The sequence below is a fragment of the Chanodichthys erythropterus genome, chromosome 7 (genome assembly GCF_024489055.1).
Source record: "Chanodichthys erythropterus isolate Z2021 chromosome 7, ASM2448905v1, whole genome shotgun sequence".
In the NCBI taxonomy this organism is placed as follows: domain Eukaryota; kingdom Metazoa; phylum Chordata; class Actinopteri; order Cypriniformes; family Xenocyprididae; genus Chanodichthys; species Chanodichthys erythropterus.
Window position 1 is genome coordinate 21,608,254 of NC_090227.1, and position 20,874 is coordinate 21,629,127.

The 20,874-nt window shown below is 45.4% G+C and overlaps 1 pseudogene; it reads left to right on the top strand.

Annotated features, from left to right (window-relative positions):
• Positions 1-12,040: 12,040 nt before the first annotated feature.
• LOC137022702 (extracellular calcium-sensing receptor-like) lies at positions 12,041-16,436 on the top strand (annotated as a pseudogene).
• The last annotated feature ends 4,438 nt before the right edge of the window (positions 16,437-20,874 follow it).

A 20,874-nucleotide genomic window follows, 5' to 3' on the forward strand; every position in this document is an offset into this window, starting at 1 on the left:
TGCAAGGCTACAAGCAGTTCTTGAGATGTGAAGTTTGTTTGCATTACGGTTGCACACGATAGGAAAAGGAAAACTCGATGATCACCGTTTGCTTGCATTAACTCCGCCCACTCTGCTGGGGTCACTCGTGTTTTTTCACCTTATTTCCCGGCTCATACTTTGCAAGTTACAAAACACGCACAGCGCTGACTGACTCCCAACACGGCCGGGTGATCTCCGAATCAAATCGGCTCGGGTATACACACAATGTTAATCAGACCCGGGAACCAAAGTAATAGATTAGGACCCGACCCGGCTGACCATTTAAAATATAGTCCCGAACCCGTACGGGTCCCGGGTCTCGGGTCTTCTTTGTAAACCTCTACCATATACAGCTCTGGAAAAAATTAAGAGACCACTTAACATTGATTTCTGAACTTGGAGTGGTCTCTTAATTTTTTCCAGAGCTGTATGTATGTATAAATATATATATATATATATATATATATATATATATATATATATATCTATATATATATATAGTGTGTGTGTGTGTGTGTCTATCTATCCATCTGTCTATCTACATAGCTATCTCGCTCTTGCAATACTTTCCCATATATATCTCTCTATCGGCCTGTCTCTCTGTCTAGTGTGATGCATTGATGTATTATTAATTTGTTATCTTACAGTATTATTTATTTCTTAGGTTTTGCACACTCAACGCCTTAAACCTCCGCTCAAGCCATGGGTGTTCCTCAGTGCTAGTGGCAAAGTGGAGTATGCGTACTGCACATGCATGGCTGGCGTAGCAGAGTCTCGCACACATGTCGGGGCTGTCTTATTTAAAATTGAAGCAGCAGTCCGGATACGGGGACCAAGACTTTCACTGATGTTCCAGCCTACTGGATGATGCCCGCTAATGTCGAGAAGCAGAGGTGGGCTACAAGATTGACTTCACCTCTGGTGCTGCTAAGAGGGTTGCACTTGACAAGTGCATTAGTATGGAGAGAGGGATGTCAGGGATACATACTCGTTCTATCTTTGTGAGTTCTTATTCACATGAGCCCACACTTTCAGACCGGTCACCCTTGCTTCAGATTATGCATACTCAAACCAGGGCTGTTTGTCTTTCTGGGATAGAGGAGTACTACCATCATTATATCGATCCTGTTAAGCCACATGTAGTGCCAAAGTCCCTACAGCACCTTCGTGACACAGGAATGGATGAATGCAACCTACATGACCTGCTCCAGCATTGCAACACCCTCACACACCTGGTAGCAGTGACAGAGACACAGGCAGCTGCAGTTGAAGCTCGAATAAGACTGCAGCATCGATCACCTGTGTGGTACACATCAAGAGCAGGAAGAATAACAGCTTCTTATATGCATGCCATTGTGTCCACTAGTGTTAAAACTCCAGCTATATCAACTGTGTCAAGAGTGTGCTATCCCAAAAAAAACAAATAAAAAACACATCAACCTCAACTGCCATCAGATGGGGAAAAAAAAAAAAAGAAAAAGAAATGGCAAGGCAGGCCTATGTGTCACTGACAGCACCCCAGCATATGAACCTAAAAGTGGAGCAATGTGGATATCTTAAATCCATTATTTCCTGAGGTTGGGCATCACCTGACGGCTTCATTTACTGCACATGTTGTGGGAAAGGCTGTCTGGAAATCAAATGCACATTTAAGCACCACAACAGCTCCATCCTGCAGGCTTGTGCAGTTGACACTTTCTGTCTCCAGGTAACTGATGGGATGTTACACTTAAAAGACACCCGAGTACTACAGTCAAGTACAAACACAGATCTTCGTTACGGGATCAAACTTTTGTGATTTTTTTGTATGGACAGCGAAAGACTGCTGTAGTTCGGGTCTTTCCGTATACACAATACTGGAGAACAGTTCTAAAGAAGGCACAGAACTTCTTCCACAAGGTTTCACTACCTGAGCTTGTGTCTTGTTGCTACACTCAACAAGCCTCCACAAAGATACCTAATTCATCAGATTTACAGCAATCTCACACAAAAAGGGCAGGAACACAGGCACAAACAGAAAAAGACTCTGGTGCATTTGTAGAGGCGCTGAAGACCTGGATGACATGGTGGCTTGTGACAATGTCAGCTGTGCCATTCAGTGGTTCCACCTCAGTTGTGTGGGACTGAAGCAGGCACCATCAGAAAGTGAGCCAGTACATCTTGAAACATTGGAGCCCAAGTGTGTTTTTGTACTTTAGTTAATTAATTCAGTACTTGTTTTCTTTACTTATTTACAGCATTGTTATATCTTACACCTGTTAGAACTATATGTGACCGGGGATTTAAATTCACCACCAGGAACACATTGAGGAGTTCTATGTAGTTTATTCATTTACTGTCTTCAAGAAACTGATTCACTATCAAAAGTGGCTTCTCAATTTAACTGAGAAGTTCACAAAACGATCAGGAAAAGCGAAACAAAATCCAGATAAACAAAATGAGGGCTTTCACAAAGCTGGCAACTCAAATTAAACCTCCTCACAGTTCCACATTACTCGGAATACAATTTTTTAAAATGCAAAAGAATATCACTACAAAAATCTCAGTGCAAAAAGAAAATCAAAAATAAGAGAAATGTAACACGATATCAAATTGTTATCGTACAATACGACTTACAATGGGAATACTGTACAAAGAGAACAAAACAACACCCAGACACCCAGTGTCAACACACGTCGAGTTTTCGACACACTAGTGCTCCGAAAAAGTATTCTGGAGCATTGCTTGAAATGAGGCACGTGACCAGTGGAAATTAAGCTTTATTACCTCACAGACACATCACGCCGGGCTAAAACAAACTACTATTTTTTAAAGCTGGAGATGTGATTAGTAAAAAAAAAAAAAAAAAAAGCTTCTTAAGCTCCAGCACAGTAAAACAAATATTTTTGAATAAAAATATGAAATTGTACGTGCATTTTTTTAAAACAATGTGCATGTTTGTGTTGTTTTGTAAGGAACGCACAAAAATGGTGCAATGAAAAATATCACAGACCTAATTTATTGGCGCATTAAACAATCTATTTAGAAGGTGAAAAGATACAGGTTGGATGAGAGTAAGAACAGAAAGTTTTTATTGTCATTGTATGGTGCAAAATGCAATTAAAGTTCGCTGCACACACCATCTTTCTAATGAAATATATGGTTAATAAATATACAAATAAACCTTACAATGACATCTCAACTAACAAAACGTACTCGGTTACTAACGTAACCTCGGTTCCCTGAGATACGGAACGAGTACTGCGTATGGGGAAAGGTCTCCCTTTTTCCCCGCTGCTGAAGCCTTTTTCAATAACGCAGTGTAACTGCACCGTCATTGGTTCACTCATAGACAAGTTGTTGAACCAATGGCGGCGCGGCATAGCTGCGCGGCCTATGGCGACAAAGCGCGCGAATATTCCCGCCGAAATGGGCGGGGTATAGGGCTATATAAGCAGGCGTTTCGCCATAGGATTTCAGTGTCAATCGACTGAAGCGACGACCCTGAGCCGCAGCCTCGTGGCACGGCAAGTGACGCAGTACTGCTCCGTATCTCAGGGAACCGAGGTTACGTTAGTAACCGAGTACGTTCCCCTTTCGATACTTCACTCGTACTGCGTATGGGGAACGAATTCAACCACGCCGTGCCACGGCTGGGAACGATATAGCTTGCATTTGGCCACCCAGAGGGGGCAAAAAGGACAAGCGGAGGCAAAGCCCTAACCGAACCCATGGTTACACTGAAGGAAGATACTTCCTATGGTGGCGTGAAGCGGGACCTGTTGGAAGCCGCTAATCACACCGACAGGACCCGAGCTTGTAAGGTCGGGACATCGAGGTGATAGAACCTGACAAAGGTGGACGGCGAAGACCAGCCGGCCGCCTCACAGATGTCTTGGATGGAAACTCCGTTGGACCAAGCCCACGAGGAAGCCATTCCTCTAGTGGAGTGGGCCCTGACTCCTATGGGGCAATTAGTGCCCAGTGAGGAGTAGCACAGGTTAATAGCATCCACTATCCAACGGGAAATGCGTTGTTTCGAGACCGGAGACCCTTTGGTGCGGCCGCCAAAACAAACAAAGAGCTGATCCGACAGTCTGAAAGACTGTGATCGGTCTATGTAGGTCCTCAATGCCCTGACTGGGCAGAGTAGCTGCAGCTCTGGTTCGTCCGCCGAGGGAGGAAGAGCAGAGAGCGAGATGACCTGAGCTCTAAACGGAGTTGAGAGCACTTTAGGGACGTAGCCATGCCTAGGTTTCAGAACGACCTTAGAGTCACCAGGCCCGAATTCGAGGCATGCAGGGTTCACAGAGAGGGCCTGCAAATCGCCAACACGCTTTACCGATGCTAGTGCTAGTAGCAGAGCGGTTTTTAGTGTTAGGGGCCTGAGGTCGGCTGAACCCATTGGTTCAAATGGGGCTCCTTTCAAGGCCCTGAGGACCAACGAGAGGTCCCAGGAGGGGGAATAGTGAGAGGGCGAGGAGGATTCAAACGCCTAGCACCTCTCAAAAACGGATCACGAGCCCGTTTCGTCCCACCGATTGGCCAGCAATAGGAGCGTGGAACAGCTGCAATGGCTGCTACGTAAACCTTAAGCGTGGAAGGGGAGCGCCCCATTTCCAAGCGTTCTTGGAGGAAAGACAGTATGGAAGATACGTCACTCTCCACAGGGTCTATGTTGCGTGTTGAACACCAATCAACAAAGACTGACCACTTCTGGTCGTAGGCGCCTCGTAGATGGGGCTCTAGCCTGAGAAATGGTATTTAGGACGTCCTCGGGGAGGCTAGTCGGCTCCCATCGAGGGACCAGAGGTGCAGAGCCCAGAGCTGCGGCTGTGGGTGCCAGATTGTTCTGTTTGCCTGAGAGAGGAGGTCCCGTCTCAGGGGAATCGGCCACGGGGCTCTTAGAGAGAGCCTGAATAGCTCTGAGGACCAAACCTGGTTCCTCCAGAGCGGGAGCCACCAGAAGGACTCTGTGCTGGTCTTCTCTGATACGCCTGATGACCTGGGGGATCAGTGCGATCGGAGGGAAAGCATAAAGGAGCGTGCTGGGCCATGTGTGGGCCAGAGCATCTACTTCCTTCGAGAAAAATGTTGGGCAATGAGAGTTGTCTTCTGAGGCGAAGAGTTCTACATCTGCCTTCCCGAAGAACTCCCAGATCGTGAGGACCACTTGGGGGTGGAGCATCCACTCGTCGGAGGGGATGTTGCTCCGTGACAACATGTCCGCACCCAGATTGTTCCTGCCAGGAACATGAGTCGCTCTGAGCGACTGAAGCCTCGGAAGAGCCCATTCCAGCAGTCGTTTCGCCAGAGCGCATAAGCGGCTGGACGAAAGACCGCCTTGGTGGTTCAGGTATGACACCACCGTCATACTGTCTGACCGAACTAGAACATGACGTCCCGTCAAGTAAGCCTGAAAGAACTGAAGGGCTTTCATCACTGCTAGCATCTCTAGACAGTTGATGTGTAGATGGCTTTCCTCGTGGCTCCACGAGCCGAAGGCCGGTCTGCCCTCGCACACAGCGCCCCAGCCCAAGTTGGAGGCGTCTGTTGAGAGCACCGTCCTCCGTGAGACCGCCTGTAAGGGGACTCCGCGTTGGAACCATACTGGATCCATCCAAGGTTTCAGGGCTAGAAGACAGGCCCGATTGACCTTGAGACATAGGCGGCCGTGCCGCCATGCGCTGGGAGGAACCCGGAACTTCAACCAGTACTGAAGAGGCCGCATCCGAAGAAGGCCTAGCTGCAGCACCGGGGAGGCGGAAGCCATCAGCCCTAGCAGCCTCTGGAAAAACTTCAGAGGGAGATAGGCTTTGTTCGTGACAGATGCCGTGAGCTGCTGAATTGCCAGGGCGCGCTCTGGCGAGACTACTGCCGTCATACGGACCGAGTCGAAAACTGCTCCCAGAAACGAAATTCGTTGAGTGGGGCATAGCGAGCTCTTGGCTAAGTTGACCCTGAGACCCAGGCATTGTAGATGGCTGAGGAGCACGGATCTGTGGCGTTCCAGCTCGTCTCGCGAACGGGCTAAGATGAGCCAGTCGTCGAGGTAATTCAGAACCCGGATTCCCATCTGTCTCAGAGGGGAAAGCGCCGCGTCCATGCACTTGGTGAAAGTGCGGGGAGCCAGAGACAGCCCGAAGGGCAGGACCGTATATTGGTATGCCACCCCTTCGTATGCGAATCTCAAGAATCGTCTGTGACGGGGGCTATCTGGATGTGAAAATACGCATCCTTCAGGTCCAGCGAGCAGAACCAGTCCTCGGGGCAAATGTGCGCGAGGATCTGCTTCAGCGTCAGCATTTTGAACTTCCGTCTCATGAGGGAGTGATTCAAAAGCCTGAGGTCTAGGGATGGGTCTGAGACCGCCATCCTTTTTGGGGACCAGAAAGTAGCGGCTGTAAAAGCCTGTCTCGCTCTCTGACGGAGGAACCATTTCCACAGCTCCTTTTTCCAGCAACGACATGACTTCGGCCCGGAGGACATGAGCGTCGTCCGGATTGACCGATGTTTGAAGCACCCCGGCGAAGCGGGGGGCCGTCGTGCAAACTGGAGCGAGTAGCCCTGGTTTACGATCCCCATGACCCATTCTGACACATCGGGGATGGCCTGCCAGGCCTCGGCCCGAGTGGCTAGGGTTGAATAATGTTGGGTGACAGACCGCCGTTGAGAGGGTCGTACACCGCGAGGGGTGGAAGAGGAAATTTGCTCTTTTTGTGATGAGGTAAAAATTTGTCCGCCGTGAAAACGGCGTTTGGAGTGGGCGCAACAGGTGTGGGCCCAGCTGTCACTTGGAGTATGTTTCCCACGCCCGGAAATAAACGAGGCGGAGGGGAAATTACCCGTGGGAGCTTTTGGGGTGGTCCGGTCGTAACGGGACGGTCCCCCATCCTCTTCCTGTCCGACGAATCAGGACGACTTCGGAGGCACCGGGTCCAGCACAATCCTGGGCCGGGGTCCCTGGCGCCTCGGGAAGGGAGGGCGCTTCGCAGGGCGCGAGCGCTGGCGATGCTCCTGGGGCGGCGCTGCCTGTGTTGCAGGTGGGGCTGGTTTGTTCTGCTGAGCCGGCGCAGTCCTGGGGCGGCTAGACGCAGAAGCGGAGCTGGAGCGCTTAGGCAAGAAATGCCTCATAGCCTGAGACGATTTCTGCGCGGCAGTAAAGCGCTCAGTGAAGCCATCCACTGCAGGCCCGAAGAGACCAGAAGGCGAGACCGGGGCGTCTAAGAAGGCCGTCTTGTCTAGGTCTTTGATCTCCGTTAGGTTGAGCCACAGGTGGCGCTCCAACACGACCAGGCTGGCCATGGAACGACCGATGGCCTGGGCCGTAGCCTTCGTAGCTCGCAGGGCAAGATCCGTGGCGCTGCGGAGATCTTTGAAGGCTGGCGCGTCGATTCCAGACTCATCCAGAGAGCGGAGGAGTTTGGCCTGGAATGCTTGAAATATGGCCATGGTGTGGAGCGCAGAGGCAGCTTGGCCCGCCGAGGTGTAAGCCCGTCCAGCCAGAGTAGAGGTGGTCCGACAGGGCTTGGAAGGAAGGGCCCTCTTCGTCTTCCAACCCACAGCCGCGGGAGGACAGAGGTGAGCAGCCACCGCTTCATCTAGGGGTGGCAAGCGCTCGTATCCCTTCTCCCCTCGGCGCCGTCGACGGCGGTGAGGGCGGAGCGGTGCGTAGTGTGGAGGCGGGCAGAGTAAGGAGCGCGCCACGACTTCGTCAGCTCTTCGTGGACCTCAGGAAAGAAGGGCGCTGAACGCTGGCGAGGTGCTTGGCGGCGGCCTGGCAGAAACCATTCGTCCAGGCGGCTGCGAGACGGCTCCTCTGGAGGGGCCCACTCGAGGTCCAGCTCTTCAACGGCTCTAGACAGGATGCGGAAGAGCTCGGCATCCATGCCCTGGCCATGCTCGATGGGTTCCAAGGGAGGCGGTGGAGCGGGGTCTTCCGGCTCGCCAGCCCATCCTTCCGCTTCGGAAGCCGCAAGAGACATGGAGTCGTCTTGTTCGTCGTCTGTTCCCCCGAATGAGACGAGGTCACTCGCTTCTGCGGAGGGACGCTGCTCAGGGCGAGAGAACAGAACTGGAGAGAGTTCCCTGGGAGGAGAGGGCGAGGCACGCGGGGGCTGGGCCGGCGTGAGCTCGCTCAACTCCTGGCGCTGAGTCGCTCTACCCCGCTGTCTTTTCCTCGCCGGACCGCGGGAGGAAGGAGACGGGAGGGCGCGAGCGGCGAGATCGCCCTCAGTGAAGAAGGCGACCCGCGAGCGCAGGGAAGCGAGACTCATACACTCGCAGTGCGGGCATGAGTCTCCAGCGAGCGCGCCGTCTGCGTGGGGCTTGCCCAGGCAAGCGACACACTCGCTGTGTCCATCGTCGTCGTGCAGGGGGGCCCTGCAAGTACCACATGAGTGGCGGGGCATCGTGAGACGCCGCTGCCGTGAAAACGGCAATTGGGTGGCTCTTTTAGAGCGGCGAGGGCCGCGGAAGCTCTTAGAGCGGTGAAAACCGCTGAAATTCGCTCTTTTAGAGCGGCGTTTAAGCCGCGGATGAAGCTCTCAGGCGGCGCGCCGGATGGCGGCAGGGGACACACAGGAAGCTGCCGGAAGCGGGAAGTGGGAGGCGGCGGCTCGGCGACGGCGCTAGAAGCTGCAGTCCGCGAGGGCGCCGGCGCTTTCTTCCACCGGCGAGTCCAGGCGAGTCCGCTGCGGGAGCCTCTTCAGACGGCGGCGAGAGCAGAAGGCGGCGAGCTTCTTCGGCTTCAGGCGGAGATCAGCGAAGAGAAGTAGATGTCGTCGCTGAAGGAGAAAACACTGAAATCCTATGGCGAAACGCCTGCTTATATAGCCCTATACCCCGCCCATTTCGGCGGGAATATTCGCGCGCTTTGTCGCCATAGGCCGCGCAGCTATGCCGCGCCGCCATTGGTTCAACAACTTGTCTATGAGTGAACCAATGACGGTGCAGTTACACTGCGTTATTGAAAAAGGCTTCAGCAGCGGGGAAAAAGGGAGACCTTTCCCCATACGCAGTACGAGTGAAGTATCGAAAGGGAACTGAATGACACAGGTAGTGTAGGATTTTTTATTAACCACCAGATGGCGAAGTAGAGCACGGTTTCAAAAGCTTCGAAGCACCGATGCAGTTTGTTGTAAAAGCCTCACTGCTTCAAAAGCTTCGTTCGGCACATCCCTACATAACACCACATTAACTTTACAAAAGCTGAAATCCCAAACATAATGTTGTACACTGTGTAAAGAATCACATCAAATAAAAATCACATGAAAAGCACAACAACGTTTGCAAAATGAATAACATTTTCTTGATGCTACATGAACAGGCCTACACCGCATGGTGTGACGTCCTATCATCGCGGACATTATGCGGCATAACTTTTCAAATATGACAGTTCTCCCCATTAAACACAATAAAACATACATCCACAATTGGTATTTATCCAAAATATAATCTTAAAACATTGTATTACCGTGGATGATCACAAAAACTCCACAACTCCGCATGCGCACTGTCTCGTATGCAACACTGCACTGAAGAAAATACAGAGGTGACCACTGTTTATCATGACTTAATTCACTAAACATAATAAGAATAATAAAATAACAGATTTTAACATGCAAGGAGAGAAAATTTTTTTAAGATTATTTACCACCCGGTTACATAACAATAGATGGGTAGATCTATCTATCTATCTATCTATCTGACAGTTGCAGCACTGTTACATCTTGCACCTGTTGTATTTGCACTATTGTAGAGCTCAACTTTTCTGTTCAATAGTTATTTGCCTTTTTTACCTAATGTACTGCTGTTGATGATACATGAAGTTTACGGCGCTTTTACATCTAACACCTGTTGTATTTGCACTACAACTGAACTTTTCAATTCTATTCTTTTATTTAACTTAATGCCTTGCTCGTCTTTGATACTTTATTCCCTTTTTGTGTTAAGGATAGACTGACCATTTAACCCTCTGGTGCTCCTTATTTGGTAGTCACACTTGTGATCTTCACAGTCAAAAGTGACCGAACACCTAAAATGTAACTCTTTTTTTCTCCCCAGTAAAATCTATGTAATATATTTTTGTTCAATAATATCTTTTTTATTTTGTATTTTGAGATAATTTCATGGCACTAATTAATATGTAAGTTACCATCAATTTCTGCCCAATGAAAATAAAAAAATATATATTTTTATATTACTTTTCAATGAATGCAGTATTTCATGTTAAAATAGTCAGTGTAAAACATTTAGAAGTACAAATCATATGTAAAATAACGTTTTAACATGTTTATGTGTATGTATATGTACACATACATGTGTAATATCTATGTGTGTATATATAATATCCTTTTGAAGTGGATCAAAAAAGTTAAAGTTGTCCTAAGACAAGAACGTATTATGATTTTAGGTTTTATGACAACTTTGATGGAAGGTTTTGATCCACTTCAAATGTTGACTATTGAATATATAAATAATTTACATTTTAAATATGTACATATACAATTTTTAAATACACAACATATTGTAACACATAAAATCTAAATTATATAAATACACACAATACATGAACATATCTACACAGTAACGTTTAGGTTGGATGACATTCCTTGAGAGCAATAAATTTTACAGCATTCATTTCTTAGTTTATGGTTTCATAACAACGCTGGGGCACATATTAGTCAAAGCACAGCATATAGTCACAATCTTGTTCAGGAACATCATGTCCTCATCTTTACATGGGAGTGCCATGTTGTTTGGAATGATTCCATTCAGTATGGTACTGAATACTTTGTGCGTACACATCCAATCACCCTCTCCACATGCACCCTGAGGTGAGTTATCCGGCGTGTTTCCTCCATGTCTTTTGCATCCAGCTGGCTGCATCTTCTTGTGAAAGCAGGTGTTTTCACTTCTGCACACATGAGTCCAACACTGTCTCTGCTGTCAAACCCACGATCTGCCAGCACCAAGTCCCCAGGTAACATTATTTTTGGTTAATGTGTTAGCAGCTACGCTATTTATTATTATTATTATTATTATTATTATTATTTTATCTAGGGATGCCCATCCTGAGTTAACTAGAGAATAGTTTGGATCCAGCCTCTTATGAAGACTTCAGATGCCTCAACACCTGTGAAGAGATGACAACCCCTGTGAGGACCTCAGATGATGCAAACTCTGGATCAACATGCACCATTCCCGATGTTGCTATATCCTAATCATTTGTTAACATGTATTTATTACAATCATTCATTCATTCAATGAGCTAATTGTTTAGCTAACTGCGTGATTTGTATTGGTACATTTCTGAAATTACATAATTTGGACACAGTCACTTCTGATAACAGATTACTCTAAATTGTAATGTTGACATGCCTGTTCTGTTAAGCTGCCTTGAAACGATATGTATGGTGAAAAGTGCAATACAAATGAATGTGAAGTGAACTGAAAATCATCACCTGCCTGGTCTGAGCCTGAATTTTGCCTCCTTGCCAGATTATGACTCCAGTTTTGGTGTCTGCTATCTGATTGCCCAATCCTAACCCCACCCTACAACAAATCCTATACCTAAGTTGTTTGATAAATAACATTCCTCATACCTTAGTACTTGATAGCATCACTATAGCATGGTATCACTGCAGTATTTATTTATTTATTTTTGCACAGCAAAAGTCTGCGCAGAAAAAAAGCATGACTGACATCTAGAGGACATTCTGAGAAAAAAAAACTTGCAAAAGTAGAAAACATGGATAAGTAGATATAATTAAGCCAATTATTTATCTGCTCATCTAAAAAAAAAAAAAAAAGCCTTTAGACAACCTCTCTGAACATCAATAAACTGAGCATGCAAAAAAAAAAAAAGTCCTTTATTCCATCAGGATTGTTGTCTATGTTGGAAGGGTGACATCCTTTTTTATTTTTATTTTTTTTGAGGGCATCACCTGCTCTTTTAAAGCAACACCCCATACAACCTTAATCATAAATTAGTTACTTAGAGTGGGTGAGTGTGTCAGAGAGAGAGAGAGAAGGAGAGATGTGGATGACTCTGTATATTACTCTATACCTGTCATTTAACTGTATATCTGCAGATTCAGTCCTCAGATCAGGTACCTGTCAGCTCCAGGGACGCTTCAAATTAAGTGGAATGTACCAGAATGGAGATTTTATACTTGGAGGCCTGTTTCATGTTCACTTTTTCACAGTGTTCCCAGAGCTGAGCTTCAAAACTGAGCCAGAACCACCATACTGTGAAAAGTGAGTTAGGGTCCAAAGTGACTACAAACCTATATAATAATAATAAATACTAAAAATGTGAATGTTAAGTTTTCGTTGCCCTCTTTTATGTCATCTAACTTGCTCACATGATGTATTGAAAGCCGTAATTCTGCCTTGGCAAAGAATCTATATTGAAAACACTGTAAATTTAACCAAGTATGCACAATAGGAGGGCTTCATGAGTGATGCTTAATCTCGGATGTTTTTTTGTTTTTGTTTTTTTCTATGCATTAATGCTTGTATTAATTAATATTTTAATTAATAATCTCTTTAATATCACATGTCATCATGTATTTTGTTTTTTCTTCTTAGATTTAATGTGGAAATCTTCCAGCAGGCTCAGACCATGGCTTTTGCAGTGAATGAGATTAATAATAATCCAAACCTGCTGCCTAATGTAACTCTTGGATATCATCTTTATGACAACTGTGTGAGACTAGGAATAGCGTTCCGGGCTGCCATATCCCTGGCTAGTGGGACAGAGGAATCCTTCTCCAGCTTAAACTGCACTGGCCCCCCTCCTGTGATTGGGATTGTAGGGGATCCAAGTTCAACTCCTTCAATTGCGATTTCCAATGTTCTTGGGCTGTTTCGAGTACCAATAGTAAGATAGGATGAAAAAAGTAAAAATATACTATGTGCACTTTTTTGCACCTTTAGGTTACATTTAGTGTTTTTAGCCATATGTCCTCAATTAGTTTTTTTTACCGAACCTATTTTGGAAAAATATTGTGGATAAAAAAGAAAAAAAAGAAAAAAAAGAATAATACAAAAGCACTGATCACTTTGTTTATCGTACTCTAGAGCTGGGTGGTATATCGAGTTTGTACGATATATTGATATATATATATTATAAACGATATGGGATGAGGCAATACCGTTTATCGATAGTTTGTTATTATGAGTGCATCATCTGAAAAATATCGGAGGACACAGAGTGGGCTGCTGCGGGGATGTGTATAAATTTGTCTTAGCTGAGGCATCCTTTATATTAATGACTTCAATATAACTATTAAGATATTTAACGTTTATAGTTTAAAGGGACTTGCCCTGTTAGACGCTCTGACAGATAGCCACATGTGCTGTTTAATGTGTTTGAGATGTGGTGTTTTCTTCAGTGAAATGTTAGAAGTTCACGGAAATATGTAAATTTTTCTGTCAGGAGTGGACAAGCCATGCGAGTTTCCACTAAATTTCAGACTCAGTGAACGAGTGACACCACACGCATGCACGCAAATCAGATGGAGCGCATTAGAATACGAGCCAATAATTCTGACTAAAAATATTGCTACATTTTGCTAAAATATTTGTTTTTGGATATTAAATATGACATATAACCTATATATAAACCTACAAGTAAGTGGATTGTTATTATCAGTATTGTAATGGGGTAATCAAATATAGGCTAATATAACTCCTAATCTCAGATGAGTGAATGTGTGTTCCTCTTACCTGTTAACATTTAGTCAGTGCTTTTGTTTTTATTTTAATTTCATTTTTAGTTTAGTGAATTAATGTCTGCTTTAAAAAGTATTTTTAACCCATTTTTTGCACATAATATAACATAGCACATGGGTACATTTAATAAACCTTTTATATAAACATTGCTTGTAGGATTTTGGGCAGGATGCAATTTTTTTTAAAATACAGAATTTTTATCTTCTCTCTTCTTCTCTCTCCATTTTTCTTAATTAGGTTAGTCACTATGCCACCTGTTCCTGCTTGAGTGACAGGAAAAAATACCCCTCTTTCTTCAGAACCATCCCCAGTGATGCCTTCCAGGTGCGGGCTATGGTTCAGATCTTGAGACATTTTGGATGGACCTGGGTTGGCCTTGTCTACAGTGATGATGATTACGGCATCTATGCTGCTCAGTTATTTCAGCAGGAAATGCAGCTATTTGGATTTTGTGTTGCTTTTTCAGAAAAGCTTCCACCTGATAACAACCACAGAGACATTCAACGTATAACAAGAGTGATTTAGGCCTCTACAGCTAGAGTGGTGGTTGTTTTTCCCAGTGCATCCTTTCTGCTACCATTGATGGAAGAGGTTGTGTTTCAAAACATGACTGGAAAGCAGTGGATTGCAAGTGAAGCTTGGTCCACCTCACCTGTATACCATACTCCACGTTTCTTGCCCTTCCTGGGGGGCACACTGGGCATTGCTATCAGACGTGGAGAGATTGAGGGTCTTCATGACTTTCTGCTACGTCTCCGCCCCAGTAATGATCCAAGAAATAATATGTTGAGGATTTTCTGGGAGAACATGTTCAGGTGTAGTTTTGGAAATGAGGGAAATGTGATAGATGGAGAGCAAGTCAAAACGGTGTGTACAGGACAGGAGGATCTGAGCACCACAAACACACCATACACTGATGTTTCAGGGTTGAGAGCAGCTTATAATGTCTATAAGGCTGTTTATGCCCTGGCACATGCACTTCATGACCTGATGCAGTGTGAGGAGGGTAGAGGACCATTCAGTGGGAACAGCTGTGCTGACATAATCAGCCTGAAACCCTGGCAGGTAAGAACCACATGTATAGTGCAGATTCTCTTCAGGCATATAGAAAAGCTGAAGGTAGAATTTCAAATATGTGCTGTATATTAATTAAACACTTGCTCTGTCTACAAACTGTACAGCTGGTTCACTATCTCCAGAAAGTGAACTTCACCACACGCTTTGGGGATCAAGTGTCATTTGATAAGAATGGAGATGCTCTGCCTATCTATGATGTGCTAAACTGGCAGCCGAGCTCTGATGGATCAATAAGGACTTACACGGTTGGTGTAGTAAATAAAGGGCCGGCAACAGAGATGGTGCTCACACTTGATGAGGATGCAATATACTGGAACTTTGCAACAAAAAAAGTAATAAGCATTACATGTTAATGTCATCCTTTTTGCATATGTGTACTCTGAATACTAGTCAAGCTATGCTAAAACAAATGAATAAATAAATGGTAAGGATAAGCTCATAATTTAAAAGAGATGACAAACATGGCAAATAGCAGATGATATCTCTTTCAGCACCCAAGGTCAGTGTGCAGTGAGAGCTGCCACCCAGGCACCAGGCAAGCCAGGAGGAAGGGTCTTCCTGTCTGCTGTTTTGACTGCCTGCCCTGCGGAGATGGAGAGATTTCCAATACAACAGGTGAGTAAATTATTGTTGGCTAAATTTGAATATAATTGAAGAAATAAATTTAAAAGTAATTTAACCTTCAGTCTTTTTTCTTATATACAGATGCTATTGAGTGCACTGTGTGTCCAGATGAGTTCTGGTCTAATCCAGATAAGGATCAGTGTGTCCCCAAAGCAGTAGAGTTTCTGTCTTATGAGGAACCTCTGGGCATCTCTCTGACCACTGCTTCTCTGCTTGGCACCTGCATTTGCGCTCTTGTGATGGTCGTCTTTGCTCATCACCGTAACACTCCCATAGTACGCGCCAACAATTCAGAGCTCAGCTTTCTGCTGCTGTTGTCATTGAAAATGTGTTTCCTGTGTGTACTGCTGTTCATTGGTCAGCCGCAGCTGTGGACGTGTCAGTTAAGACATGCTGCGTTTGGCATAAGCTTTGTCCTGTGCATCTCCAGCATCCTGGTCAAGACTATGGTGGTAATAGCTGTGTTCAAGTCATCTCGACCAGAGGGCAAAGGCGCGATGAAATGGTTTGGAGCAGCTCAACAAAGATGCACAGTTCTGGTCCTAACAGCCCTCCAGGTTGTGATATGTGCAGTCTGGCTATCAACTGCCTCTCCAACACCACATAAAAACAACCAGTATATCCGCTCTAAAATGGTATATGAATGTGCTATTGGCTCAGTGGCCGGTTTTTCTATGCTGCTGGGATACATTGGACTGTTGGCAGCAGTAAGCTTCATGTTAGCCTTCCTGGCGAGAAATCTTCCAGATAATTTTAATGAAGCAAAGTTCATCACTTTCAGCATGTTGATCTTCTGTGCTGTGTGGATTGCGTTTGTTCCCGCATATGTGAGCTCACCAGGGAAATATGCAGTGGCTGTGGAGATATTTGCCATATTAGCTTCTAGTTTTGGTTTACTGGTATCCATATTTGCTCCAAAGTGCTACATTATTCTTCTACATCCAGAGAGAAACACTAAAAATGCCATCATGGGAAGAGAAACACAAAATAAGTAGTTTTACAATATTATGGTTTAAAATTGTGAATTCAGATTTTCCATTGCTTTATCATTTTAGGATTCACCTCTGTAAACAAATAAGCAAAAATATTGCAAAGCTTGCTGTTTTGTTGTTGTAATTCTCATCTATTTGTTTGCTTTAAAATAGCATTGTTTATTAATGTATTTGTCATGCTGACTTTTATATGTTTTGTCTTCTTTGTAGGTTTACATCCTTTGCATGTTCATTTTTCTAAAATTGTTTGATTAGAAAAGGAAAAATAAAATAAGGCAGTTTGTCAAAGCTACTTGATTATAGATATGTCAGAAAGTTTATCATATGATAATGGGCTAATTGCATATGGGCACCATGTTGGATTTCCAATCTAGCGAGTGTATAGACACTTGACACCAGTGCAAAGATCAGAAGAAAGCTGAAAATGATCTTTTAAAGGGGACCTATTATGCGAAATTCACTTTTGCATGGTGTTTGGACATAAATGTGTGTTGGCAGTGTGTACACAACAACCCTATGGTGATAAAAATCCACCCGTTCCTTTTTTATATCCCCATAAATCATAAGGAGTGTCTCAGAACAAGCCGTTTCCAGATCCCTGGCAGTGTGAGGTCACAAAACCACAGGCCCCGCCCACGAATGTTGACAGACACTGCCGTTTGAACATAGGACCGCCCTGAGCGCGTTCACAGCGAATCCGCCATTACTGCACTGACGAGAATGTCTCCCAAGCGTTTTCGGTGTTCTGTAGCTGGAAGGATTAATCCAAATAAGTCTCTCCATGTACTCCCTAAATCTGAGCTGCTGAAAACAAGGTGGATTAACTTGGTTCCCTTTCGAAAGGGAACTTCAACTCTGCGCTGATTGCACTTTGGGGAACGTCACGTGACCCAGGTGTCTGAAAGCAACTATCCAACAACTCCAATCCATATTGGCCGGCGACAGCCTATGACGGCGCAACCCGGAAGTATAAAGGGAGCGCCTGGAGAGACAGAAGACATCTTTTCGTCTTTCGGTCCTGTTCTGTCTGATTACGACTATTCCAACTCCGGTAGGGTTTTTTATATGCCTTACTAACGTTCAAGAGGATGTGTTTATTCGCGTCCCCGGGTTTGACACTTATATTCACATTTTCTGGGCGTTTTTCTGTCTGGAGAAGAGCGAGCATACACAGTGCTTGAGGGCGCTGTCTGTGTTGGTCTGTTGTTTACTGTGAGCGTCTCCCTTTTCGGGACGCTCCGTTCTCGTTTGACACTCTTCTTGAGGGAAGAAGTGTCTGCATCTGTGCCTTATGGTACTGGCCCCGTTTGCTGAGGCAATATGGTGGCTGCGTTCATAGGGCTCGCAGATTAGTTTGTTTCTGTTTGATGTCATCGTGTCCGGCGCGAGCGCTCCTCTGGCTGTTGTGTGTGTGCGGAGCTGCTTTGTGTTTGGGACGTGCTTTTCGGCGGGCTGCAGCTGCCGTGAGAGCGCATTAATAAAGGGGCTGTGCGCGGATGGCTCGACGAGCGGTTCCTTTCTGTCCATTAATGCAGCGGCTTCCAGCGGGAGGGCATGGAAAAACCCCTAGCCGTCCAGATTTGTATCTGAACCCAGACAGACGGGAGGAGGAAGAAGCAAGAGCAAGGTGGGTGATCGATTGTAAACACTGTTGCGTTTGTATCGATTCCCCAGCTACATAGGGCGATTTATATCTACCCTCTCCTCTTCTTCTTCCGCCTCCTGTATGTATATATATGTGTGTACGTATATATGTTTATTGCATATGCACATGTATATGTATATAAACATATTCATGCTCAGATGCTTCTTATGGTCAGACTGATGGCTGGGCCCATAGTGATTATTCATGTCAGCCCGCTGTTTCTGTTTGATAGTAAGAGGATCTTTTAGGCTTAGAAGAGCCTTGGATTCCATCCTTTTTATGTAAAAAAGGAGCATTAGGAGTCTTTGGTCTTTGAGCCGCAGGGGGGTCTATATTTTATGTGTTTAAAATAAGACCTTATTTTCCTGTATAGTTTTCTGGGCATGCAGTCAGGAGAAAGTAGGGTTTTTTGGGCAAACTGAAGTTGATAGGCTAGCTAGTGTGCAGGCCACAAAATGGCCGCCTCTTAGCCGCCTGTTGTTTAGAAGTAGCTTCTCATCTGCTGTGTTCTAGGGTAGTTTGAGTTGGCACTCGTCACTTCAGTTATTATGCATGTTTAGGTCGGCCTTAATTAGCCGTCTGACATTGTTTGCTTGTGAGCTTCGCTTTCTTTCTCTTTCCATGAGATTTGAAGGTGAAGCCCAGGCTTCACTAGGCTTGTGGCCCTGTAAGAAGGCCTGTAGCTTAGCGGCCAGGCTAGAGCTAGGTTAGGTGCGTTATTTGCGTATAACCCTATGTATACTATCCCTTGTCAGGTTGTATAGTTCCTAGTTCTGGTCTCCTCCCGAGGGAGTTGTCAGGCCGTATGCCCATTATCCCCTTACTATGTAGGTGCAATTGTTGAGTTTAAACAGCTAGGTTGTAGACTGTTTTTTAGACTTCCTGATGCTGTTATCTCAGGTGGTAGGCCCTTATCTTTGCGTAGATAAGTCATGCTGTGTGTGAAAGGCCCCACTTTCTAGAACTTTTATGCTAGGGAAAAAGGGTTTTTTCCTCTGAGCCACTTGTTTCTCTAATCAAGTTTGAGTTGAAGTTGCTAAGGTTTAGCATTCGTCCTCTATGGCTCAGTACAGATTAGAGAATCTGTATGGATAGAATTATTTTCCTCTTTGAAAACAGCATATACATCAAAGCGCTGCATTTGCTTTGAAGTTCTAGACTTTTGCCCTACATCGTATGTGAGCTTACTTATGCTGCCACAGGTTAGCACCTGTTACCATAATAGCAGGCTTTTTTTATGTAGCCGCTATGGGAGACACTGGTGACCTATATTCCCCATTAGTAGGTTTATTGGTGTTAGTGAGTGCATCACCTGTTGGATTGCATACTCAGGGTAGTATAGAACCACTTTTTGAGAAAAGCTGGTTTGTATTAGCTCCCTTTTTGTGATCTTGTTAACAGCTATATTGCATATAACTTTGATCGTAGGCTCTTATGGTTAATTAGCCTCCTTCTAGTTAGCAATTGTGTTTATAACAAGTGCTGTTAGCTGATCATAGTTTGCTCACATAGTGTACAGCATTTCACGGGCTGAAGCCATGTGTCATTAGAATGGTAGGCCCCAACAGGCCTCTTTTCTGGTTCACATGCTGGCACAGTCTGTGTTTCATTTCAACAGTTGCTGAACGCCACTTGTCGCTGAGATTGTAGGCCCCATTAGGCGTCCTTTTTAGTTGATATTTTGGCAGGATGCTTTGAAAAACCCTGACCACCTTAAAAGGCCACGCCCCACCTCGACGGATAGGCCCTAATCAGGCCTGTTCACGTTGGGTGGCAGCGTTCTATGTATTTCTTCTGAGGAAGTTTCAATGCTAAATACATGGCTTTTGGGTGGACTGGTTATGGCAGCTGCTTGCTGATGCCATATGTTTACTAAGGTAGGCCTCTTCTCGGCCTCTGGTATAGCATTTGGAGTTCAGCTTGAGTACTCTTCTCGCTGTGAGAATTTATGGTGCTTTTCCGAGTTCTTGAGTGGCTAGCCCCTCAGGATGTATGCTGTGGTTAAACCTTACTGAGGTTTGGTTTGAACTGCATCCGTCTCCCTGAGCCTGATCTTATGCTAGTTGAGCTAATAGCCACCTAGAGGTCTAAGGTGGGTCTATTCATGCTCCTAGAGATGGCCACTGGACTTATGCCATATGTCTAAAGGTTGCTAGCCCCTATGGGCCGCCCTTTTTCAACATAGTGGTATATGTTGATGTGTACTTCTCTCTGAGAACCTTTATATACACTTCTGGTTGGCCAGGTGCCCAGATGATATTTAACCTCCTTGGTGTCGGTTATTTATCGTTCTTCGGCGCCTAAGAACACTGCCACGAGCTGATGCCCACGTGTCTGTTGAGGTGATACGACTATGTGTCGGCATATGTTGTACTCCTCTTGCTTGAAAGAGTAAAAAGGTGTTTTTACTGAGTACACTGCTCGTTGGATTGTGTTGGGTAGATTATTATACGGGCGCTTTGCAGTCTCCCATGCTGCCGTTGAAGTTGCCTGTCTGCTGCAGCCAGACAGGTGTTCAGGGTGGCCCCTTCAGGCCACTTTTTGAATATACTTCTGTTTCACATATAGTTACTATCATGCTGTAGGCTCCTCTTTGGCCTCCATGAGTACTTGCCCATTGCATGGTCTACCTTTTAGGTGAGCTTTGTACTTCCCCTTTGGGGTTATGTTGTAATAGTGCTTAGCTCCCTAAGCTGATCATGGTGGTAGGCCTTATCAGGCCTCCTCCTAAGATTCAGCCCCAGGCTGGTTTGTGCTCCCCTGCATCAGGGTTCTCTAGCGCACAGCCTCCTCAGT